The following is a 27,223-nucleotide window of genomic DNA, read 5'->3' on the forward strand; positions in this document are numbered from 1 at the left end:
AAAAATGAGCAAACTGCCTTGAGAAAGAATAAGGGAAGAAAGCAAGTTATTTTTAAACCTGGAGATTTAGTTTGGGTTCACTTTAGAAAGGAGAGATTTCCTTCCAAAAGGAAGTCAAAGTTGCATCCTAGAGGAGATGGCCCATTTCAAGTCCTTGAAAGGATTGGGGACAATGCTTACAAGTTGGACCTTCCTGGTGAGTTCCAAGTAAGTGCCACATTTAATGTTGCTGACTTATCTTTGTTTGATGTAGGATCGAATTCGAGGACGAATTCTTTTCAAGAAGGGGGGAATGATAGCATCAAGAACAAGGATATAGTTAAGGACAATGATAGAGATGATAGAGTTTTGGAAGCTCTAAGGCCATTTACAAGATCTCAAGCTAAAGAGTTGCAAGCTAAGGTTGCTAGACTTCAATGGCAAATAAAGAAGCTTTTAATTGTAGAGGAAGAGCTCAAGCCCAAAGGAGATGAATTGTCCAAGTTTTACAACTATTTGGTAGTCCAAATTGAAGTCCAAGAGGAGGAAAATTGGGTTACTAAATCAGCCCTTGAAGTCCACCAATAGGGCTCAAAATGACCTTAAAAGAGGTCCAAAAGGGGGTGTTTCAAAAGGAGCCCAATTGGAGTCCAAACCAATGGCCCAAACTAGTTATTTTAAGGCCCAAATCTGCCCCAAAGGGTCTTGGCCGCCCCCACCTAATTTTAATGACTTTTCTTACTCTTTAGCAACCACCCTACCTAATTGTAATGACTTTGTATGCCTTAGCAACCACCCTACCTAATTTTAAGGACTTTTATGCCTTAGTATTCCTATAAATAGGGAGTTCTTCTCATTCATAAGATACAACATTTTTGATTAAGTATATCATACTTTGAGAGTTCTTTTGAACCTTTGTTACTTGTGCTTTGAGATTTATCTTTCAACCTTTACTAGTTCTTAGTTCAAGGTAGTAAGATTACTTCTCTTTTATGATATCTTTGATTCCTTTGTGGTATTCTTAGAAGGCGATTAATACTAGTTATTAATTGTTGTCTCAAGTTACTCGTAAAGTGGTCAAGATCCGAATCTATTGTTTTGATTTGCTTTTTAAGTAAAGGCGTTTGATTTCTTCCATAAATCAAGACGTTGTTACTTTGATCTTGTCAAGGCTATAGAACTTACGTTCTTGGAAGTTCTTGGAATTCTTTCCTTGAATTCGTCCCATATCCTTTATTTTCATCTCTTTAATTCTAGTTGTTCAATTCCTTGTTGTTATTGTTTCCCCATTTACTTCTCAAATTCTTACTCTAATTTGGATTCCCGACCTAGTTGTTATCATTTGGTCTTAAAAGCAGTTTTCCATTCATCTCCAGGATTCATTCGAATCTGATGGTAACCACTTTTTAGATCAATTTTAGAAAAGATTTTGGATCCATGTAATTGATCCAACATGTCATCAAGACGAGGAATAGGGTGGCGATACTTTACCGTAATCTTGTTGATTGCTCTACAATCCACGCACATCCTCCAAGTTCCATCCTTTTTTGGTACCAATAGGACGGGAACCGAGCAAGGGCTCATGCTCTCTCTCACAAAACCCTTCTCAAGCAACTCCTCAACTTGCCTTTGAAGTTCTTTTGTCTCTTCTGGATTACTCCTCTTCTGGATTACTCCTATTTGGGATTTGTGATCCAGGTACAAAATCAATTTGATGCTCAATGCCACGTAAAGGTGGCAATCCATTAGGAATATCTTCTGGAAAGACATCTTCAAAATCCTGAAAAAGAGAAGAAATACTACTTGGCAAAGAAGAAGTTAGCAACTCAGAATTAATCAAAGTCTCTTTGTAAGTAAGTAGTATTATGGGCAGCCCCTCTTTTCTTGCATTTAAACACTCTTTGGTTTTTATATAAAAACTCTCTTTTTTCTTTCCTTAACCTCTTTCCTCTCACCAAGACTGTCTATTTTTTCATTCAAACCCTTTTTATCTCTTCTCTCAAATTGCTGCCCTCTCTCTCTTTCTCTCGGCCATCTCTCTTTTTTTCTAATTCTTGGCCTTCTTTCTTTTCTTTTTCCTCAAGCTTAGTTTTTATCTCTCCCCTTGGTTTTCCCATTGTTTCTCTTAATCTCTTTTTATCTTCAAACACTTGAGAAGGTGATAAAGGTGCAAGAGTAAATTTCCTGCCATTTAGTTCAAGAGAATATCTATTCTTTCTTCCATCATGAAAAATATTCCTGTCATACTGCCAAGGACGACCCAGTAAGATATGACAAGCTTGCATAGGTATTATGTTACAAAGAATATCATCCTCATATCTACCAACATTAAATGAAATCATGCACTGTTTGTTTACCTTTAGTTCACCACTATCATTTAACAATTGGAGTCTATATGGAGTAGGGTGTTTCCTGCATGCAAGTCCCAATTTTTCCGCAAAGTATGAACTCACCACATTAGCACAACTACCACTATCAATGATCATAGAGCAAGTTTTTTCCTTTATCCCACACCTAGTATGGAATATATTCTCCCTTTGTTCTTCACTATTTCTTGCCAAATTGATAGTCATAATCCTTCTAACTACCCCAATCATGCCCTCATTAGGTAGTTCTACATCATCTTCATCACTCACATCTCCCTCTTCTTCTCCCTCACCTTTTTCACTCTCATATCCTCCATCTTCTCTAAGAATGATGTTTCTTCTACTTGGACATTCATGCATCATATGACCCCTTCCTTTACATTTATGACATTGAATAGAACTAGAAGGTGTAAAAGGTTTAGGGTTAAAGGTTTTACCTCCCTCTTTGTTCTCAAATTTACCTTTACCCTTGTCTTCTTGAGGTCTAGAAGAACTCTTCATCTCATGATATGGCCACGGCTTCTTGGAGATGGTGCTTGTCCGACCTTTCCACGAGCTAGTCTGCTTTCTTTTATTTTGATTTTCTATCTTTACAGACAAATCAACTAACTCATCTATTGTTACATATTGTTGTAATTCTACTACATCAGCTATTTCCTTATTTAAACCATTTAAAAACCTAGCCATTGTAGCATCTTCTTCCTCTGTACAATTAGATTGGATCATAGCCATATCCATAGCCTTAAAGTACTCATCCACAGACATGGACCCTTGCTTCAATGTTTGAAGACGTTGTTGTAGCTCTCTTTGAAAGTGTGATGGCACGAATCTCTTCCTCATCACCCTCTTCATCTCAGCCCAAGTAGCAACTGGTGCTTGTCCTTCTTGCAATCTGTCCCTAGGAAGATTTTTCCACCAAATAGCAGCATAGTCAGAAAACTCAACAACAACAAGTTTAACTTTCTTACCCTCAGAGTAGTTGTGACAATCAAAGATGGCTTCAACCTTTCTCTCCCAATCAAGGTACAAGTCTGGGTCCCTTGCTCCCTTGAATGATGGCATCTTCATCTTTATACTATTTATATTATCATCTTCTACTCTACCTCTTTGTCCCCTCCTATCTCTTCCCACCCTATCAAAATCAATATCATTAAAATCATCTATAGGGTTTTCTTGATTTACAATGGGAGCATGGGGTACATTTCTCCTAGCTTGGGGTCTAACATTATTTTCCCTCCTAAGTTCAGCTATTGTATCATTTTGATCAGCAATGGTATCCCTCATCTCTTGGAGTTGCAAATTCAACCTTTCAAATTGTTGATGCATAGCTTGCAAGGTAAAATCATTTCTTGCTTTGATTTCAGCTTCTTGAAGAACCCTTCGTTCATCATCACTACCTATACGTGACATCTTTAAAAAAAAAGAAGTGTAAACTGTATCACAAAAGTTAGCTCTCTTTTTTTTTCTCGGAATAACCTTTGAACAAAATACTTTGTAGATTTATAATTAAACCCAACTCATATGAAATTCTTAGTAGTAAAATTCAGATTTTTGGGAAACTAATGAAAGAAAAACCAAATCCTAGAACTATTAGACTCGGTTGAAACATGACGCGAACAAAAAGGAAAGGATTATATGTTTAGATTAGAAAGAGTAAGAAAATCTAGGATCCCCTCTTCTTGTTTCCTTTGTTAATTTTTGGTAACAAATTAGATACAAAAGAAATATCCCGGAGAGCACGCAATTCTATTTTTTGTTCTAAAAACTGATTTTCGTTTTTTTTTTAATTTTTTTTTCTTTTCTTTTCTTTGCTCTTAGTATTCAAGAAATCCCAAGACTTACGAAGAACGAAATCTTGATAAAAACCACTCTGATACCACTTGATAACAACTATGTCGGGAATCCAAATTAGAGTAAGAATTTGAGAAGTAAATGCGGAAGCAATAACAATAAGGAATTAAACAACTAGAATTAAAGAGATGAAAAATAAAGGATATGGGAAGAATTCAAGGAAAGAATTCCAAGAACTTCCAAGAACGTAAGTTCTATAGCCTTGACAAGATCAAAGTAACAACGTCTTGATTTATGGAACAAAACAAATGCCTTTACTTAAAAAGCAAATCAACACAATAGATTCGGATCTTGACCACTTTACGAGTAACTTGAGACAACAATTAATAACTAGTATTAATCGCCTTCTAAGAATACCACAAAGGAATCAAAGATATCATAAAAGAGAAGTAATCTTACTACCTTGAACTAAGAACTAGTAAAGGTTGAAAGATAAATCTCAAAGCACAAGTAACAAAGGTTCAAAAGAACACTCAAAGTATGATATACTTAATCAATAAATGTTGTGTCTTATGAATGAGAAGAACTCCTTATTTATAGGAGTTAAAAGCACTTAAAATAATGTAGGGGGTTGCTAAAAAGTCATCTAAATTAGGTAGGGGGCTGCTAGGGGTCACAATAGCCATCAAACTTAGGTAGGTGGCTCCTAAGGGGTAACAAAAACCATCAAAATTAAGTGGGGGGCGGCCAAATCTTTTTGGGGCAGATTTGGGCCTTAAAACTATTAGTTTGGGCCATTGGTTTGGACTCCAATTGGGCTCCTTTTGAAACACCCCCTTTTGGACCTCTTTTAAGGTCATTTTGAGCCCTATTGGTGGACTTCAAGGGCTGATTTGGTAACCCAATCTTCCTCCTCTTGGACTTCAATTTGGACTACCAAATAATTGTAAAACTTGGACAATTCATCTCCTTTGGGCTTGAGCTCTTCCTCTACAATTAAAAGCTTCTTTATTTGCCATTGAAGTCTAGCAACCTTAGCTTGCAACTCTTTAGCTTGAGATCTTGTAAATGGCCTTGGAGCTTCCAAAACTCTATCATCTCTATCATTGTCCTTAACTATATCCTTGTTCTTGATGCTATCAAGGTCCCCCAAATATGCATCATGACCAAGGAGATTGATTAGATGAACTACATGAAAAAGAACGTCGCACACTTGCGGCCAATTGTCTTAATTGTCAGCAAGTGAAAGTCGAGCAGCAGAAAGCCTAGTGTTTTATCACAGAATACACATATTTTGTGTGGAGATGGTAAATATGAAATTTATAAACGGGATTATCTTTCTCATTTTAAAAGCATGATTTGATTGGATGATTGTAAATCGACTTACCAAGTCAGCACATTTCTTGCCAGTAAAGACTACAGATTCAACAGAAGATTATACCAAGTTATACATTCAGGAAATCATCTAATTACATGGGACTCCATGGTCCGTCATTTGGGACTATGGTGCTCAGTTTAAAATGAACTTTTAGAAGTTCTTTCAGAAATGATTAGGCACACGTTTTTCATCCTAAAAAAAGATGGCTAGGCAGAGCGCATTGTTCAAACAATTGAGGATATTTCCTTGATGTTAAAAGTAATTGAGATTATCACATACCTCTTATTGGCCTTGCTGATAATAACCTACCATTCCAGTATCAAGATGGCACCGTATGAAGCTATGTGTGGGGGAAGGTGTAGATCACCAATTGGTTGGTTCGAAGTTGGAGAAGTGGAGTTATTAGGACCTTATTTGGTCTATCAGACTATAGAGAAAGTTAATTTGATTCAAGAGCATTTGAAGAAAACTCAGAGCCACCAAAATGTCCTATTCGAGCGTGCGGCATAGAGACCTAGAGTTTCAAGTTGATGATTGGGTGTTTTTGAAAGTTTCGCCTATAAAAGGCATTATGAGATTTGAGAAGAAGGGAAAGCATAGTCCCTACTATATTGGGACATATAGAATCTTGCAAAGGATCGGTCAATTAGCTTATGAGTTGGAGTTGCCACCAGAATTAGTGGTGGTACAACCAGTATTTCGCGTGTAACGCTATAACATTCAAGTTTCCAGCACTCAAATACTCATGTCAGTTCAGTACTCAGATACTTATGTCAGTTCAATACTCAGATATTCAAGTCCGTTCAATACTCAGCTACTCATGTCAGTCCAATACTTAGATATTCATGCCAGCTTAGTACTTTGATATTAATGTTAGTTCAATTCTCAAATATTCGTGCCAGTTCAATATTCAGATATCCATGTTAGTTCAGTATTCACGTATTCATGGCAGATCAATAGTTAGTCAATGCAGTTCAATTCAGTATCTCAACAGGTCAGTAATCATGTATTCATAATATTTCAGTATTCTCATATCTCCATAACACCCATTTAATGACCATAGATAGTCGTAGTTGCAGCCAGGACCATCATTCGAGGACGAATGATCCCAAGGGGGAGATAATGTAACACCCCGTAATTTGAATCGGTTGTGGATGCATTAAACGAGTATTAGCGTGATGGTAATTGAGTGGTTATGATAATAAGTGTACGAGGCATATTATATGTGATTTGGGGTCTAAGGAGAGGCTTAAGTCCAAGCCAAGTTGAAAATTTTCATTATAGCTGAAAATTTGCAAATGAGTATGCACAAGACCTCACTTTGGGCGAGCATATCTACCTAGATACAATGAGTTGTGTGATTCAAACCTATCAAATTAAAGCCCTTTGAGTCTAGTTTCCAACGCAACAAACCGTTCATCATTTGGAGGTGTATACAGAAAGTTATGACCATTTTACTGGGCAGGTGTCACTAGCGCGAAGTCGCGCGTTTTTGCTGAGTATTTTGCCTCCCGCGCGCGAGCTCGCGCGTCTGGAAGTTTTTAAATATCTTAAAGACTGGAAATAAGAGAAATTGAGTCATTTCTCAAGCTTAGGGCTTCCTCTACACCCCCAACTCGACCAAGGCATCCAATTGCACACCTAAGGTGAGTTTTTAAGTGTGTTATCATGGTGATTTCACTTCTCAATCACTAGTTACAACATGATTTTGATTGGGTTTCATAGGATTTCTTCAAAATCTCAAGAACACCCCAAAAGTTGTCTTTCAAGATTTGGTCTACAAGAGGTAATCCTACACCCTTAGACTTACATATATGGTGTTATTATGGAATTATGAGTATGAATCAAGTATTACAACTTATGGTATGGTGATTGGAAGTCATAAATTCCCAATTTAAATGCATGACCATGGTAGGGATTTAAAGGTGATTATTTGATAGGATTTGTTGGTTGGGTGTGAATGGATGGTCATACATATGTTGTTGGAAGTTATAAATTTGTTAGGAATGATGGTGGAATGAATTGTTGGTTAATGGTGATAGTTGGATGAACCAACACTATAGTTATGAGTTGTAAATATCTATGCCTACAAGGTGTTTGATAATATGCCTAAATGGCATAAGTTATGGAATTTATTACTAATATTGGGTTCCATTGGATGTTGTTGTTGTAGATTGAAGGTTCTTAGTAGTGTGGATCATTGTAGTATCACTAAGGGGCAAATTGAGGTATGTAAGGCTAACTCTTTACGTTTGGGAATATCTATGATTCTCCCTACGTCCCATTCATCATGAACATTACTAGTTTCCTCAGAAAGTAATTATGCCTTGGTTCCATGAATAGAAGTAGAACTTATATTCTCTAGATGACATAGTTTCATAATCATTCGATATTCTATGAGTTTCAGTTATGACAAATCAACTTATTATGAATACTCATCTCAGTTTAATCCTATTCACTATACCAGTATCATGTAAGTCGGTATGGCTTAGTATTCCTATAAATAGGGAGTTCTTCTCATTCATAAGATACAACATTTATTGATTAAGTATATCATACTTTGAGAGTTCTTTTGAACCTTTGTTACTTGTGCTTTGAGATTTATCTTTCAACCTTTACTAGTTCTTAGTTCAAGGTAGTAAGATTACTTCTCTTTTATGATATCTTTGATTCCTTTGTGGTATTCTTAGAAGGCGATTAATACTAGTTATTAATTATTGTCTCAAGTTACTCGTAAAGTGGTCAAGATCCGAATCTATTGTTTTGATTTGCTTTTTAAGTAAAGGCGTTTGATTTCTTCCATAAATCAAGACGTTGTTACTTTGATCTTGTCAAGGCTATAGAACTTACGTTCTTGGAAGTTCTTGGAATTCTTTCCTTGAATTCGTCCCATATCCTTTATTTTCATCTCTTTAATTCTAGTTGTTCAATTCCTTGTTGTTATTGTTTCCGCATTTACTTCTCAAATTCTTACTCTAATTTGGATTCCCGACCTAGTTGTTATCAAGTGGTATCAGAGCGGTTTTTATCAAGATTTCGTTCTTGGTAAGTCTTGGGATTTCTTGAATACTAAGAGCAAAGAAAAAAAATTAAAAAAAAAAAAAGAAGCGAAAATCAGTTTTTAGAACAAAAAAATAGAATTGAGTGCTCTCCGGGATATTTCTTTTGTATCTAATTTGTTACCAAAAATTAACAAAGGAAACAAGAAGAGGGGATCCTAGATTTTCTTACTCTTTCTAATCTAAACATATAATCCTTTCCTTTTTGTTCGCGTCATGTTTCAACCGAGCCTAATAGTTCTAGGATTTGGTTTTTCTTTCATTAGTTCCCCAAAAATCTGAATTTTACTACTAAGAATTTCATACGAGTTGGGTTTAATTATAATAAATCTACAAAGTATTTTGTTCAAAGGTTATTCCGAGAAAAAAAAAGAGCTAACTTTTGTGATACAGTTTACACTTTTTTTAAAGATGTCGCGTACAGGTAGTGATGATGAACGAAGGGTTCTCCAAGAAGCTGAAATCAAAGCAAGAAATGATTTACCTTGCAAGCTATGCATCAACAATTTGAAAGGTTGAATTTGTAACTCCAAGAGATGAGGGATACCATTGCTGATCAAAATGATACAATAGCTGAACTTAGGAGGGAAAATAATATTAGACCCCAAGCTAGGAGAAATGTACCCCATGCTCCCATTGTAAATCAAGAAAACCATATAGATGATTTTAATGATATTGATTTTGATAGGGTGGGAAGAGATAGGAGGGGACAAAGAGGTAGAGTAGAAGATGACAATATAAGTAGTATAAAGATGAAGATGCCATCATTCAAGGGAGCAAGGGACCCAGACTTGTACCTTGATTGGGAGAGAAAGGTTGAAGCCATCTTTGATTGTCACAACTACTCTGAGGGTAAGAAAGTTAAACTTGCTGTTGTTGAGTTTTCTGACTATGCTGCTATTTGGTGGAAAAAGCTTGCTAGGGACAGATTGCAAGAAGGACAAGCACCAGTTGCTACTTGGGCTGAGATGAAGAGGGTGATGAGGAAGAGATTCGTGCCATCACACTTTCAAAGAGAGCTACAACAACGTCTTCAAACATTGAAGCAAGGGTCCATGTCTGTGGATGAGTACTTTAAGGCTATGGATATGGCTATGATCCAAGCTAATTGTACAGAGGAAGAAGAGGCTACAATGGCTAGGTTTTTAAATGGTTTAAATAAGGAAATAGCTGATGTAGTAGAATTACAACAATATGTAACAATAGATGAGTTAGTTGATTTGTCTGTAAAGATAGAAAATCAAAATAAAAGAAAGCAGACTAGCTCGTGGAAAGGTCGGACAAGCACCATCTCCAAGAATCCATGGCCATATCATGAGATGAAGAGTTCTTCTAGACCTCAAGAAGACAAGGGTAAAGGTAAATTTGAGAACAAAGAGGGAGGTAAAACCTTTAACCCTAAACCTTTTACACCTTCTAGTTCTATTCAATGTCATAAATGTAAAGGAAGGGGACATATGATGCATGAATGTCCAAGTAGAAGAAACATCATTCTTAGAGAAGATGGAGGATATGAGAGTGAAAGAGGCGAGGGAGAAGAAGAGGGAGATGTGAGTGATGAAGATGATGTAGAACTACCTAATGAGGGCATGATTGGGGTAGTTAGAAGGATTATGACTATCAATTTGGCAAGCAATAGTGAAGAACAAAGGGAGAATATATTCCATACTAGGTGTGGGATAAAGGGAAAAACTTGCTCTATGATCATTGATAGTGGTAGTTGTGCTAATGTGGTGAGTTCATACTTTGTGGAAAAATTGGGACTTGCCTGCATGAAACACCCTACTCCATATAGACTCCAATGGTTAAATGATAGTGGTGAACTAAAGGTAAACAAACAGTGCATGATTTCATTTAATGTTGGTAGATATGAGGATGATATTCTTTGTGACATAATACCTATGCAAGCTTGTCATATCTTACTGGGTCGTCCTTGGTAGTATGACAGGAATGTTTTTCATGATGGAAGAAAGAATAGATATTCTCTTGAACTAAATGGCAGGAAATTTACTCTTGCACCTTTATCTCGTTCTCAAGTGTTTGAAGATCAAAAGAGATTAAGAGAACAATGGGAAAACCAAGGGGAGAGATAAAAAGTGAGCTTGAGGAAAAAGAAAAGAAAGAAGGCCAAGAATTAGAAAAAAAGAGAGATGGCCGAGAGAAAGAGAGAGAGGGCAGCAATTTGAGAGAAGAGATAAAAAAGGGTTTGAATGAAAAAATAGACAGTCTTGGTGAGAGGAAAGAGGTTAAGGAAAGAAAAAAGAGAGTTTTTATATAAAAACCAAAGAGTGTTTAAATGCAAGAAAAGAGGGGCTGCCCATAATACTACTTACTTACAAAGAGACTTTGATTAATTCTGAGTTGCTAACTTCTTCTTTGCCAGTAGTATTTCTTCTCTTTTGCAGGATTTTGAAGATGTCTTTCCAGAAGATATTCCTAATGGATTGCCACCTTTACGTGGCATTGAGCATCAAATTGATTTTGTACCTGGATCACAAATCCAAAATAGGCCAGCCTATAGGAGTAATCCAGAAGAGACAAAAGAACTTCAAAGGCAAGTTGAGGAGTTGCTTGAGAAAGGTTTTGTGAGAGAGAGCATGAGCCCTTGCTCGGTTCCCGTCCTATTGGTACCAAAAAAGGATGGAACTTGGAGGATGTGCGTGGATTGTAGAGCAATCAACAAGATTACGGTAAAGTATCGCCACCCTATTCCTCGTCTTGATGACATGTTGGATCAATTACATGGATCCAAAATCTTTTCTAAAATTGATCTAAAAAGTGGTTACCATCAGATTCGAATGAATCCTGGAGATGAATGGAAAACTGCTTTTAAGACCAAATATGGGCTTTATGAGTGGTTAGTTAAGCCTTTCGGCTTGACTAATGCACCTAGCACTTTCATGAGATTAATGAATCATGTTTTTAAGGATTTTCATGGAAAATTTGTTGTGGTGTACTTCGATGATATCTTGGTCTTTTCTAACACTTTAGAAGAGCATGTAGAACACCTAAAACAAGTTTTTGAAGTTCTTAGAAAGCAATTTTTATTTGCTAATCTTAAAAAGTGTACTTTTTATGTGGATCGTGTGATTTTCTTGGGTTTTGTAGTTAGTTCTAAAGGAGTTGAGGTTGATGAAGAGAAAATCAAAGCAATAAAAGAATGGCCTAAACCTAAGAGTGTAACTGAAGTTAGGAGTTTTCATGGACTTGCTAGTTTTTATAGGAGGTTTGTGAGAGACTTTAGTACCATTGCTTCTCCTTTAACTGAAGTTATTAAAAAGGATAAGATTTTTAAATGGGGAAAAGAACAAGATGATGCTTTTAACTTGTTGAAAGAAAAGTTATGTTCTGCTCCATTGTTACAATTTCCTGATTTTTCTAAATCTTTTGAAATTGAATGTGATGCTTCGGGCAAAGGAATAGGTGCTGTTTTGATGCAAGATTCTAAACCTATTGCCTACTTTAGTGAAAAGTTAAGTGGAGCCACATTGAACTATTCCACTTATGACAAAGAGTTATATGCTTTTGTAAGGGCTTTAGCCACATGGCAACATTACCTGTGGCCAAGAGAGTTTGTCATTAAAACTGATCATGAATCCTTGAAATACTTGAAGAGTCAAGGTAAGCTTAGTAGAAGGCATGCTAAGTGGGTTGAATTCATTGAAACGTTTCCTTATGTAATTTCTTACAAACAAGGGAAAGAAAATGTTGTTGCTGATGCACTTTCAAGGAGGTATATCTTAGTTTCTACCCTGACTTCTAAATTAATGGGTTTTGATCATATCAAGGGACTTTATGCTAATGACGTTGATTTTGGCAAAATTTTTGCAGATTGTAAGTTGAGTCCTTTTGAGAGGTTTAACCTCCAAGATGGCTTTCTCTTTAAGGAAAATAAGTTGTGTATTCCTAATTGCTCTTTACGTGAAGTATTTGTAAGGGAAGCACATTGTGGAGGGCTTATGGGACACTTTGGAGTCCCAAAGACACTAGACATATTGGCCGAAAATTTCTTTTGGTCTGGAATGAGAAAAGATGTTGAAAGAATGTGCGCACAGTGTTTGGAATGTAAACAAGCTAAATCTAAAGTGTTACCACATGGTCTTTACATGCCATTACCTGTTCCTACTTCGCCTTGGATTGATATTTCCATGGATTTTGTGTTAGGTTTGCCTAGAACAAGATATGGTAGGGATAGTATTTTTGTTGTGGTAGATAGGTTCTCCAAAATGGCTCACTTTATTCCTTGTTTAAAGACTAATGATGCCTCACATGTTGCTGGTCTTTTTGTAAAAGAGGTTGTCAAATTTCATGGTATATTCATCTCTTTAATTCTAGTTGTTCAATTCCTTGTTGTTATTGTTTCCGCATTTACTTCTCAAATTCTTACTCTAATTTGGATTCCCGACCTAGTTGTTATCATTGAGGTCTAGAAGAACTCTTCATTTCATTATATGGCCATGGCTTCTTGGAGATGGTGCTTGTCCGACCTTTCCACGAGCTAGTCTGCTTTCTTTTATTTTGATTTTCTATCTTTACAGACAAATCAACTAACTCATCTTTTGTTACATATTGCTGTAATTCTACTACATCAAAGATGGCTTCAACCTTTCTCTCCCAATCAAGGTACAAGTCTGGGTCCCTTGCTCCCTTGAATGATGGCATCTTCATCTTTATACTACTTATATTATCATCTTCTACTCTACCTCTTTGTCCCCTCCTATCTCTTCCCACCCTATCAAAATCAATATCATTAAAATCATCTATAGGGTTTTCTTGATTTACAATGGGAGCATGGGGTACATTTCTCCTAGCTTGGGGTCTAACATTATTTTCCCTCCTAAGTTCAGCTATTGTATCATTTTGATCAGCAATGGTATCCCTCATCTCTTGGAGTTGCAAATTCAACCTTTCAAATTGTTGATGCATAGCTTGCAAGGTAAAATCATTTCTTGCTTTGATTTCAGCTTCTTGGAGAACCCTTCGTTCATCATCACTACCTGTACGCGACATCTTTAAAAAAAAGTGTAAACTGTATCACAAAAATTAGCTCTTTTTTTTCTCGGAATAACCTTTGAACAAAATACTTTGTAGATTTATAATTAAACCCAACTCGTATGAAATTCTTAGTAGTAAAATTCAGATTTTTTGGGGAACTAATGAAAGAAAAACCAAATCCTAGAACTATTAGGCTCGATTGAAACATGACGCGAACAAAAAGGAAAGGATTATATGTTTAGATTAGAAAGAGTAAGAAAATCTAGGATCCCCTCTTTTTGTTTCCTTTGTTAATTTTTGGTAACAAATTAGATACAAAAGAAATATCTCGGAGAGCACGCAATTCTATTTTTTGTTCTAAAAACTGATTTTCGTTTTTTTTTAATTTTTTTTTCTTTTCTTTTCTTTCCTCTTAGTATTCAAGAAATTCCAAGACTTATCAAGAACGAAATCTTGATAAAAACCGCTCTGATACCACTTGATAACAACTAGGTCGGGAATCCAAATTAGAGTAAGAATTTGAGAAGTAAATGCGGAAGCAATAACAACAAGGAATTGAACAACTAGAATTAAAGAGACGAAAATAAAGGATATGGGACGAATTCAAGGAAAGAATTCCAAGAACTTCCAAGAACGTAAGTTCTATAGCCTTGACAAGATCAAAGTAACAACGTCTTGATTTATGGAAGAAATCAAACGCCCTTACATAAAAAGCAAATCAAAACAATAGATTCGGATCTTGACCACTTGAGACAACAATTAATAACTAGTATTAATCGCCTTCTAAGAATACCACAAAGGAATCAAAGATATCATAAAAGAGAAGTAATCTTACTACCTTGAACTAAGAACTAGTAAAGGTTGAAAGATAAATCTCAAAGCACAAGTAACAAAGGTTCAAAAGAACTCTCAAAGTATGATATACTTAATCAATAAATGTTGTGTCTTATGAATGAGAAGAACTCCTTATTTATAGGAGTTAAAAGCACTTAAAATAATGTAGGGGGTTGCTAAAAAGTCATCTAAATTAGGTAGGGGGCTGCTAGGGGTCACAATAGCCATCAAACTTAGGTAGGTGGCTCCTAAGGGGTAACAAAAGCCATCAAAATTAAGTGGGGGGCGGCCAAATCCTTTTGGGGCAGATTTGGGCCTTAAAACTATTAGTTTGGGCCATTGGTTTGGACTCCAATTGGGCTCCTTTTGAAACACCCCCTTTTGGACCTCTTTTAAGGTCATTTTGAGCCTTATTGGTGGACTTCAAGGGCTGATTTGGTGACCCAATCTTCCTCCTCTTGGACTTCAATTTGGACTACCAAATAATTGTAAAACTTGGACAATTCATCTCCTTTGGGCTTGAGCTCTTCCTCTACAATTAAAAGCTTCTTTATTTGCCATTGAAGTCTAGCAACCTTAGCTTGCAACTCTTTAGCTTGAGATCTTGTAAATGGCCTTGGAGCTTCCAAAACTCTATCATCTCTATCATTGACCTTAACTATATCCTTGTTCTTGATGCTATCAGGCACCTACCGTGGCTAATGAACGGGAAGTAAAATTAAAAGTAATATTCGAGATCATATAAGTTGCATGAAACCTCCGACATGCGTGGGAACTAAGATAAGATAAGTATGCACGCAACAAGGGGCAAAAAGACCGGGAAAAGTAATAGCTTACATTAAGGAAAGCTAAGAAAGAACGAAAGGTATTATTCGATCAATGATCCCGAATTACTTACGTTACACATGTACTTAGAGTTCGGATAAGCCATGCAACATATATGTTGACAATCATACAGTCGTAGAAGACTCCGGTATAAGTGAAAAGAAAGAATTGAGTTCAAGTCATAGACAATGGATTGAATTGTTAAAAGATTGTATCCGCAACATTCCATAGCGTCCATGAAAGGGATAAAGTAATACCATGAGCCGCAGATCGGAAGATGACTTATGCCTACATAAAGGCTAATCAGAAGGAAAAAGAAATTAAAGAGTTACATCAACGAAGTAAATCAGGAGTCTGATTATTGGGCCCAGAAAATTAAAAAAAAATTGTGATTGAGAATATTGCAGAATTAATCTTAATATCAAAGGTATAAGAGAGATAGTATAACAACTATATTTTATAACGGCTCTACGATAAAGCTAGTTAGAAGAAGCACCAGCCTCATAAGAAGTCATTATGAAGCTCCCACTGAATTGTGTATGCCCCAGAGGTGCAAGTATTATAATAGAGCTATGTGGAAGGGAGGTCATGAGAGAGATAAAAGATACGATGCAAAATTTTAAGGTAAGAAAGGTAAAGGTGAACAACGTACGAGATACTCAAATGCAGAAGAATGTGAATAGTTCATACTACGGATAAAAGGCTAAGAAGCGCGGGGATTTAGTATCTAGGAATGATAGCAGCATCGTTAGTGGCATACCTTCCAGCCTATGGCTTCTAAATACCTAAAGGTCTAATTAGAGAGTATAGGAAGAGTTAGAGACGATGCGATGTATCGCTTGATGTTCTAGAAAAGCATAAAGGAATCGATCGCAAGCTAAAGTATGATAGAACGACAAGGTTTAGAAAGACAAGAGTAAAGATAAGAAGAAAGCAAGTGAAAAGTTGATGAAAATGGATAATTCCTCGAGATTAAGCCCGTGAAAACAAGGGAGCTGATGGTTCCTCTAAGTTATAGAAAGCTCAGTATAGCCTGAATTAACTCAAAGGAGTCTAAGACTAGTAGCATTTGTGAGGGTGTAATTGTGATAAATAAAGGATGACGTTTGGGCCTTCGCTTGAGTAATGATTTGAAGGAAAAAAAAGGGAAGAGGATTTCATGAATTGTAAGGGACTAAAATACCCATATAAGGTGAGTCACATTGGGATGATAAAAAGTATGATTATGGAAGCATAGTATCACCCTAGGTGGATCAATCTAATTACTCCAGATGTCTCCGGTGAGACTCGAGCCCGAGCGGCGGTGTTACATAAAAGATCAAGTTATCAATGGTAGATGACAAATCAACATTAAGGTGAATCAACAATAGATGGATAAAATTTCAGCAGTATGAGATGAGATTAGACCATCAATCTTAAAGATAAGCAACGAGAGTAACCTGGAGTTGGTTGCAGACCTCAGTAACGATAAATCGAAGTAAGAATTATGGTATAGTATGACCTACGTAGATGCAGTAAATTCATACGAATGGATAACCAGGTCTATGAAATAAGATATAGCTATATCGCAAGTTCTAAAAAGTACCGAGCAAGGAACTTCAGTACACCTATATATGCCCAGAGAGGCATCCTATTAAGCATTGTAAATATTTACAAAGTAAGGCCTAGATATTGGCTAAAAATTGGAGTAAAAAGGAGAGAAGAGTCGTATACGCGCACTTACAAGGTTAGTATCATAGAGGCTGCATGATAGAAGGTAGCAACAGTTACGAGATTGGAAGGAATTCGATCACAAGTCATGGCATGCGAAAGAGGCCTAAAGAGCGAAATGCCCTGGCTTTTGGATTTATTCAAAGAACAGTTGCCTAAAATGAAAGGAGAATATTAAAGTATTCGCAAGAGCTATGGGTTATGAGAATGATAAGTGCACCAGCCAACATTCGAGGACGAATGTTTCAAAGGGGGGAATGATTTTATGCCTCGCAATATTACGTCGATATTACGTCCTACAGTATTTATGATGATGTTACGCTTTGCAGTATTACATTATAATGATGTTACGCCTTGCAGTATTACATTACGATGATGTTACGCCTGGCAGTATTAAATTACGACGATGTTCATCCTGTAGTATTGTACGTTGAATTTGTCATAAGGTAATTGACATTAGTCAAAGGAAAAGATTATTTAGTGATTATAAGGATTATGCTATTTCAAACAAGTGATGAGTAAATTCGTGAAGGTGAGAGGGGAAGCAAGTAAAAAAAAATGAATTTCGTCCAAGTTTGGCATGTTGGGATAAAATACGAGCCAAGCGATAATACCCGATATTTATGAACTAGTACCATATAAGGTACCATATGACCATGATAGTAGGATGTATAAAGTGTATTAAAAATAAGTAGGATTTTAACTAATTTGAGACAATTCTTAATTATGCGGGTAATTGATTAATTACCGGATAGTGGGATATTACCTAGTTAATTAATTAATTATTGGATATGATTAAACCCCCCAAAAAACGTGGCAGCAAGCCCTTCCTTAAGTCATGACTCTTACTCACTCTTTATTAGGTGGCAACAATAATGTGTAGTACCAAGACACTTCATTTCTTAATCATTTCTTACACAAAAGAATCCTACAAAACATTAGCTTTTAACTGCAAGACACTACAATTCATAGGTGAGTTTTGCACCTTAGCAACAAAATTGCTTAGAAATGTCTTGCAAGATTCCTTCATAACAGAACATTAGAAACTTTTACAATTCAAGGTTTCAACAAAATTCTTGCAACCAAACAATTCCAACGGGAATTGTTAGAATCGTAGCAACGTAAAATTTTGCGGTTCTAAAGGAGCGCGGTGTAATCTTTTCCAAGAATATTATACAGATTTTTCCCTACTCCAGGTATGTTAAGGCTAAGCTCTTCCTTCATTTTGCATGATCTCGTCATTACACAAGTTTGATAATGAGGCATAAAGAGAAATTCATATTCCTGAATTTATGTACATTTTCCTAGTCTCATAAGTTATAGTATTCTCCCTATCATAATTCAATTGAGTATTTTCTTTTTCCAGTCAAGAGAGCAGAGAGTTTATATATACAGTAATCGATGGGCAGGTCCCTATTGGAAAACCTCTGATCAGATGGTAAGTTATATACCGATCCTACTGTGGCTGAGCGCCTATGAGCGAGCCCAGTTGGTCAAGATATAGAGCCTAGTATAGCCGAGCGCCTAAGAGCGAGCCTACTACGGTGGAGCAGTTACATATATATACCGAGCCTTATAGGGCCAGACAACTATTTTACTTACTATATTGAGAGAGTTGAGTCAGTATCAACAGGTAAACATATCTTCATATTATCTTTGACTTCCAGCTACTTCCAGTTATTATATTATGAGTTCAGTTTCAGCCTTCATAATGCACTAACTGAAAGGATATGTCTACAAGCCTCTACTGATGGATATATTATGATCGGAACAGCTACCCGGCCTTGTATGTATATTTGGTTGGTTTGTCAGCTGTAATAATTATGACGGCCTTGTCGGCCCAGTTTTATATTGACATTTAGTTAGCATTCGTAGTTGTCTTCCAATGTGGCCCATGGCCAAAGTATGACATCATACGTTCAGAGTCCCTTAGTTGCAAGTTAGTACGCAAGGATAGGTGAGGCATTGGGTGCCGGTCTCGTCCCCTAGGTTCGGGGCGTGACAAAGTCACAATCCCCAACGGTGCACGCTCACACGCCCGTCACCTCAAAGTAGTAAAACAATGTGAAACCCGGGGTTTCATACCCTCCGAATCTAACCAAAATAAGTATATTATCATCAATATATGCTAAAGGAATGAATTCCACATGAAATTATCAAATTAGACCAAAAATCCCGAATTTGGCTCAAACCTGGCCCCCGGGCCCATGTCTCGAAATCCGACAAAAATTACAAAACTAGAAAGCCCATTCACTCACGAGTCTACCCATATTAAATTCATCAAAATCTGACATCAAATGGCCATTCAAATCCCCAAAATTATCTCTCCAATTCTCTTCCATTTTCACCTCAATTTTCACCCCAAATTCCCAATTTAGATGATAAAAATAAGACACAATCATGGAATTTAACCAAAATCAAGTAAAGAACACTTACCCCAATCACTTCTATGAAAATCCCCTCTAAAATCTCCTTCTCCCGAGCTCTCTATAGAATTTTGGAATTATGAACTCAAACCCTCGTTTTGAACTTTAAACATTCTGCCCAGTTATTTCCTTAATCGCGATCGCGGAAATAGCCTCGCGATCGCGAAGCACAAACAAGCTGCCCCACATTTTAATCTTACGCGATCGCAGAAGCACACACGCGATCGCGGATAACAAACTCACAAAGCAATGCGAACGCATCCATCTCTACGCGATCGTCTAGAGCAATTCCTTCACCTCACGACTGCTCCAAATCCTTCTATGCGAACGCGACCTCAGCCACACGTTCGCGATAGCCAAACTCAACCGATCTTCGCGATCGTAGGCCCCAACTGGCGATCGCATAGAACAATTTCCTAGATGCCCTTAACAGACCTATGCGATCGCAGCCCCATTGTTGCGATCGCAGCCCCACTGTTGCGATCGCGTATAAGGAAACCAGCAGAAGAAAATACAGCAGCAACAACACTCTCTTAAAAGCCAAAAATGCTCCGATAACCACCGGAAACTCACCCGAGGACCTTGGGTCCTCAACCAAACATACTAACACATCCCATAACATCATTCAAACTTAGTCGAACCTTCGAACCACTCAAAACAACACCAAAACGCCAAATTACCCTCGGCTTCATGCCAAGAACTTATAAACTCTCAAATTTCACAAACGACACCGAAACCTATCAAATCACCTCCGAATGACCTAAAATTTTGCTCACACATCACAAATGGCACTACGAACCTACTCCAACTTCCGGAATTCCATTCCGACCCCGATATCAAGATTTCCACTGCCGACCGGAAAACGCCAAATTTCCAATTTCGCCAATTCAAGGCTAATTTTACCACGGACCTCCAAATTATATTCCGAACACGCTCCGAAGTCCAAAATCACCTAACGGAGCTAACCAGACCATCAGAATTCCCATCCGAGATTGTTTGCACATAAGTCAGCATCGGGTTGACTTTTCCAACTTAAATTTTTGCATCGGAGACTAACTGTCTCATTCCACACCGAAACCACTCCGAACCCGAACCAACCAATACGATACGATGAAATATAGCTGAAGAACACATAAAGAAGCAGGAATGGGGGAAACAGGGCTATAATTCACGAAATGACCGGCCGGGTCGTTACATCATCCCCCTCTTAAACAAATGGTCGTCCTCGAACGAGTTTAGAAACATACCTGAAGCCTCAAATAGGTGTGGATATCTGATCCGCATCTCCCGCTCGGTCTCCCAAGTAGCCTACTCCACATGCCGACCTCTCCATCGCACTTTCACTGAAGCTATATCCTTTGACCTCAACTTTCGAACCTGCCGCTCCAAAATAGACACTGGCTTCACATCATAAGTCAAATCACTGTCAAACTGAATCGTGCTGAAATAAAAAACATGAGACAGATCACCGATATACTTTCGGAGCATAGAAAAATACTGGATGCACCCCTGACAAGCTAGATGGCAAAGCAAGCTCATAAGCCACCTCCCCAATCCTCCGAAGCACCTCAAAAGGCCCAATGAACTGAGGGCTCAACTTGTCCTTCTTCCCAAATCTCATAACACCCTTCATGGGTGAAACCTTCAGTTGAACCTTCTCTCTCCCCAACCATGTAAGACAAACCTTTCTGTCAGCATAACTCTTTTGCCTCGACTGAGCTGTACGAAGCCGCTCCTAAATCACTTTCACTTTGTCTAAAGCATCCTGCACCAAGTCTGTACCCAAAAGCCTAGCCTCGCCCAGCCCAAACTAACCTCCTAGAGATCTACATCGTCTCCCATATAAAGCCTCATATGGAGCCATCTTAATACTCGACTGATAGCTGTTGTTAGATGCAAAATCCGCGAGTGGTAGAAACTGGTCCCATGAACCCCCGAGATCAATGACACAAGCACGTAACATGTCCTCCAATATCTGAATAGTGCACTCGGACTGCCCATCCGTCTGAGGATAAAAAACTGTGCTCAACTGAACCTGAGTACCCAACTCTCGCTGCACGGCCCTCAAAAACTGCGATGTAAGCTGAGTACCTCTATCTGAAATGATGGAAACTTCACCATGTAGGCGAACAGTCTCTCGGATATAAATCTCAGCTAATCACTCTGAAGAATAGGTAGTACACATAGGAATGAAGTGCGCAGACTTGGTCAGCCGATCCACAATCACCCAAATAGCATCGAATATCCTCAGTCCGTGGGAGTCAAACTACAAAATCCATGGTGATCCGCTCCCACTTCTACTCTGGAATATCTATCTGCTGAAGCAAGCCACCTGATCACTGATGCTCATATTTCATCTGCTGACAATTGAGACACCGAGCTACAAACCTCACTATATCTTTCTTCATTTTCCTCCACCAATAGTGCTATCTCAAATCCTGGTACATCTTCGCGGCACCCGAATGGATGGAATACCGCGAGCTATGGGCCTCCTCTAGAATCAACTCCCGAAGCCCATCTACATTAGGCATACATATCCGACCCTGCATCTTCATCACACCATCATCACTAATATACACATCCCTAGCGTCACCTTGCCGGACCCTGTCCTGAAGAACGAGTAAGTGTGGGTCATCATACTGGTGCTCCCTAATACGATCATAGAGAGAAGACCTGGAGACTACGCAAGCCATTACCCGACTAGCCTCTGAAATATCCAATCTCACAAGCTGGCCTGCTAAGGCCTGAACATCCAATGCTAAAGGCCTCTCTGTTGTTGGAAGATATGCTAAACTCCCCAAACTCTCTGCCCAGCAACTCAACGCATCGGCCATCACATTGGCCTTCCCCGGATGGTACATAATAGTGAGATCATAGTCCTTAAGAAGCTCCAACCATCTCCGCTGATGCAAATTAAGATCCTTCTACTTAAACAGGTGCTGCAAACTCCTGTGATCAGTATAAATCTCACAATGAACCCCATGCAAATAATGACGCCAAATCTTTAAGGCATGAACAATGGCTGCTAACTCAAGATCATGCACCGGGTAATTCTTCTCATGGGTCTTCAACTGGCGCGAGGCGTAGGCAATCACCCTACCCTCCTGCATCAAAAAACAACCAATGCCTATCCTCGAGGCATCACAATACTTGGCATAAGAACCTGAAGTTGATGGAAACACTAACCACTGGAGTTGTGGTCAAGGCAGTCTTGAGCTTCTGAAAGCTCGCCTCACACTCATCCGACTACCTGAAAGGAGCACCCTTTTGGGTCAATTTGGTCAAGGGTGATGCAATAAAGTTGACCCTTTTGGGTCAATTTGCGCCTCCCTCAACCGCTGCAATACAACTCTCAAATGCTCAACGTGCTTCTCCTGACTATGCGAGTACACCAGAATATCATCAATGAAAACAATCACAAACGAGTCGAGATAAGGCCGAAACACGTTGTTCATCAAATGCATGAACGTTGCTGGGGCATTGGTCAGTCCAAAAGACATCACAAGAAACTCATAATGACCATATCAGGTCCTGAAAGCTATCTTAAGAATGTCTGAGTCCCTAACCTTGACCTGAGATCAATCTTGGAGGACACTCTCGCTCCCTAAAGCTGGTCAAATAAATCATCAATACGAGGCAAATGATACTTGTTCTTGATTGTGACTTTGTTCAACTACCTATAATCACTGCACATTCTCATAGTGCCATCCTTCTTCTTCACGAATAAAACAGGCGCACTTGAAGGTGACATACTAGGCCAAATGAACCCCTTATCAAGGAGCTCTTGAAGATGCTCCTTCAATTCCTTTAACTTTGCCGGTGCCATACGATACGGTGGAATAGAAATGGGCCGAGTGCCCGCCACCAAATCAATACTGTCATGACCCAAACCGATGGGCCGTGACGAGTGCCCAAGTCCTACCTGTCAAACACCCCTAAGCATGCGTCTAAGATATGAACCTGGATAACATCTGCTGAATTACGAAAATAACATACATGAAGGAAACCTGCCAACAAGGCATATGTACGTATACATGCAGAATACAGTGGGCGAGCCGACAAGGCTGTTATAGACAACTATACATTCAAAACTGAAAGTCGACAAGGCCACATACAACCCAACTAGACATACTGTTTACAGACCTCTAGTGGAAATATAACTGTACAAAGACGGGACTAAGCCACGTCATACCCATATATATACACAAACATATCGTACCAAAATCAAAAGCAGCTCCGGATCAAGTGGAGCACGCCAACTCTCGCTGATCAAGGATCCTAAGAAGGGGGACCGTCAGCTTGCCTACCTGCACCTGCGGGCATGAAATGCAGGCCCTGTAAAGTAGGGCGTCAGTACGAAAAATGTACTGAGTATGTAAGGCATGAAAATTTGTACGTAAAAGACATATATGAAACATGGAATAACGAAATACATTTTTAAATCTGAATAACTTTGTAAATTCTGAAACATTTATAATGTCATGCACATGCGTATAAATGTCATGCCATGCATAGGTATGGGTGTACATAATATCATCAAGCCACTGAGGGCATCCCATCATATCGTCTCGGCCACTGTGGACAACATCATCAACATATACCAGCTGATCAGGTGGTGGTGCGTATATAACGCCATAACCTCTTCCCATATCCCATATACATATATTTATATATATACGCGTATATAATGCCATTTGGTCATGGGTCAATGCACATGTATAAATGGGTGAAATGCATGAAAAATACGTAATAAATCTCAATATTCCTTCCGGATAAACTTTTTCAACTGCGTATTATTCTGAGACCCATGAACAGAAGATAAGTAATAATTCACATGGGGAATCAAGAATATAGACACCTCTAATATTTCTATGAATAGAGTAATTTATGGAAACTGTGCATTTGCTCGTTTCTTCAGTATAGTTTGGATCATGCCAAAAGAAAGAAGGGATGGCTTTAACATACCTGAAGTAGGGAAAACTCCGTATAATATTCTGTTGGAAACCTTTGTGGATTGAACTTAGAACCCAAAAATCGGATTAAGCTTTTGCGTTTTGAAATTGATGAACGAAATCGAACCGGACAGCGAATTTCTTCCGATTTTATGCGAATTTCTTCCGATTGGAAACCTTCTTGCTTTTGATTCTTTGAAATTTTTGAATGAAATTGCTTACGATCCTATGAAGCTTTTATTTTTGAATGACACTTAGCTCCTGCTTCTCACGTTTCTTTGAACTAAAATTTGTTATATAAATAGTGATTTATGGGGTGTTCTGATTCCTAAAATGAGATAAGATTTAGAAGTCTCATCTTGGTTAAATTAAGCATTATTTAATCCTTAGGTGTAGACACCTATTCATAAATTATTATGAGTCATCTTCTAGATTGGTGGCCTTGTGCCACGTGGGGAGTGGGGTGAAGATTATTAATCTTTATCCACTTATTAGTTAACTGGGTAATGTCCCATTACCCGGTAATTAAATAATTACCCGCATAATTTAAAAATTACCCCAAATTACTTAAAATTCTATTTATTTTTATTTTATTTTTATTTTTTAATATACTTCATACATTATACTACCATGGTCATATGGTACCTTGCATGGTACTAGTTTATAATTATCGGGTATTATCGCTCGACCCGTATTTTATCCCAAATTGGCAACTTTCAACGAAACTAATTTTCTTTAATTCGTGTACCCTTTATCCTTCATAACACTTATTTATCACTTGTTATAAATAGCATAAATACATTAACGTCAAGATGATCTCATCTCTGAGTCTACGTCAATTAACTGAAGACGAAACTTTTAATGTACGAAAACGCGAGATGTAACATCCTTCGCCCCTTAGAAACATTCGTCCTCGAATGTTCAACCCCCATGATCTATATAACTTTGGTAGGGTCGCCTTTGTAACAACATTACTGCCAACTCTCCCCGTAGAAGCTTAATAATCCAACGCCACACCGGACCATAAGTATCAATAACGACAATGGTCACATGACCAACGACAATAACCAATAAAAGAATTTGTACACGTACCTTATGGTTATGACATCTCAGTCGAGCCCTTCTCTGGAGGAGGAAATAAGTAGGGATATCTAGACTTTATGTTTTCCTCGGCTTCCCAAGTGATTTCTTCCACATTGTTGTTCCCCCAAAGTACTTTCATGGAGGCTACCTCCATATTCCGTAGCTTGCGGATTTGTCGGTCTAGGATGGCAACTGGAATTTCCTCGTATGACCAGTCTTCTGTAATCTGTACATCATCTGTGGGCACCACTCGGGTAGGATTGCCAATATACTTCCGTAACATAGATACGTGAAAAACCGGATGGAAGCCTCCAATTCCGAGGGCAATTCTAACTCATAAGATACTTGGCCCACTCTCCGAATGATCCTATAAGGTCCAATATACCGTGGGTTAAGTTTGCGTTTGTTGCCAAAATCTTAGCACACCCTTCATAGTTGACACCTTTAAGAATACCCAGTCATCAACCCCGAACTCTAAATCTCGTCGCCGCACATCAGAATATGACTTTTGACGACTCTGAGCTGTCAACAGTCGATCCCAGATCAGTTTTACTTTTTCTATGGCCTGCTGAACCAGGTCTAGCCCATGTAATTCAGATTCTCCAACATCGAACCACCCTATAAACGACCTACACTTCCGTCCATAAAGAGCTTCGTATGGAGCCATCTGAATACTGGAATGGTAACTATATTATATGCGAACTCAATAAGCGGAAAATGATCATCCCAGCTACCTTTGAAGTCTATTACACAAGCTCGTAACATATCCTCCAACATTTGAATAGTACGCTCAGGCTGTCCATCTGTCTGGGGATGAAATGCTGTACTAAGACTTACTTGAGTCCCCAATCCTTTTTGGAAGGACCTCCAGAAGTTAGCTGTAAATTGAGCTCCTCTATCCGAGATAATAGATACAGGGACACCATGCAGTCGTACTATCTCCTTAACATAAAGCCTTGCATAATTCTCTAAGAAATATGTAGTTCTAACGGGCAGAAAATGGGCTGACTTTGTAAGCCTATCAACAATCACCCATATCGAATCGAACTTACGCTGGGTACGAGGTAAGCCTACGATGAAGTCCATATTGATTACTTCCCATTTCCAAGTCGGAATCTCCATAGCTTGCATAACCCACTAGGTTTCTGATGCTCAATTTTAACCTGCTGACAGTTAGGACACTGAACAACAAACTCTGCTATATCCTTTTTCATTCCGTCCCACCAATACACTTCCCTGATATCGTGATACATATTTGTTGCTCCTGGATGGATAGAATAACGAGAATAGTGAATTTCTCCCATAACCTGCCGACGCAGCCTTGCAACATTAGGCACACATAATCGTCCTCGATATCTGAAGACCCCATCTTCTGTAATTTCAAATGGCATCTTCTCCTTCTGAAGGGTGGTATCCCTATAATGAACTAACACAGGATCCTCGTACTGGCGTTCCTTTATTTCAGTTACTAAAGAGGATGTTGCCGTATCCTGAAGAGTAATTCCAATATCACCTGAGTCCAGTAACCGAACTCCAAGTGTCAGCCGATGAACCTCATGGGCTATTCCCCTCTTTTCTGGCTGTAAATACGATAGGCTACCCATAGATCTACGGTTGAGGGCGTCAGCTACTATGTTCGCCTTCCCCAGATGGTATAAAATACCAACGTCATAGTCTTTAAGTAGCTCTAACCATCTCCTTTGATGTAGATTAATTCCTTTTGCTTGAAGATGTACTAGAGGCTCTTATGATCCATATAGATATCAACATGAATGCCATATAAGTAGTGCCTCCATATTTTAGTGCATGAATCACCGCAGCTAAC

The sequence above is a fragment of the Nicotiana tabacum genome, chromosome 11, assembly GCF_000715075.1.
Source record: "Nicotiana tabacum cultivar K326 chromosome 11, ASM71507v2, whole genome shotgun sequence".
Classification (NCBI taxonomy): Eukaryota; Viridiplantae; Streptophyta; class Magnoliopsida; order Solanales; family Solanaceae; genus Nicotiana; species Nicotiana tabacum.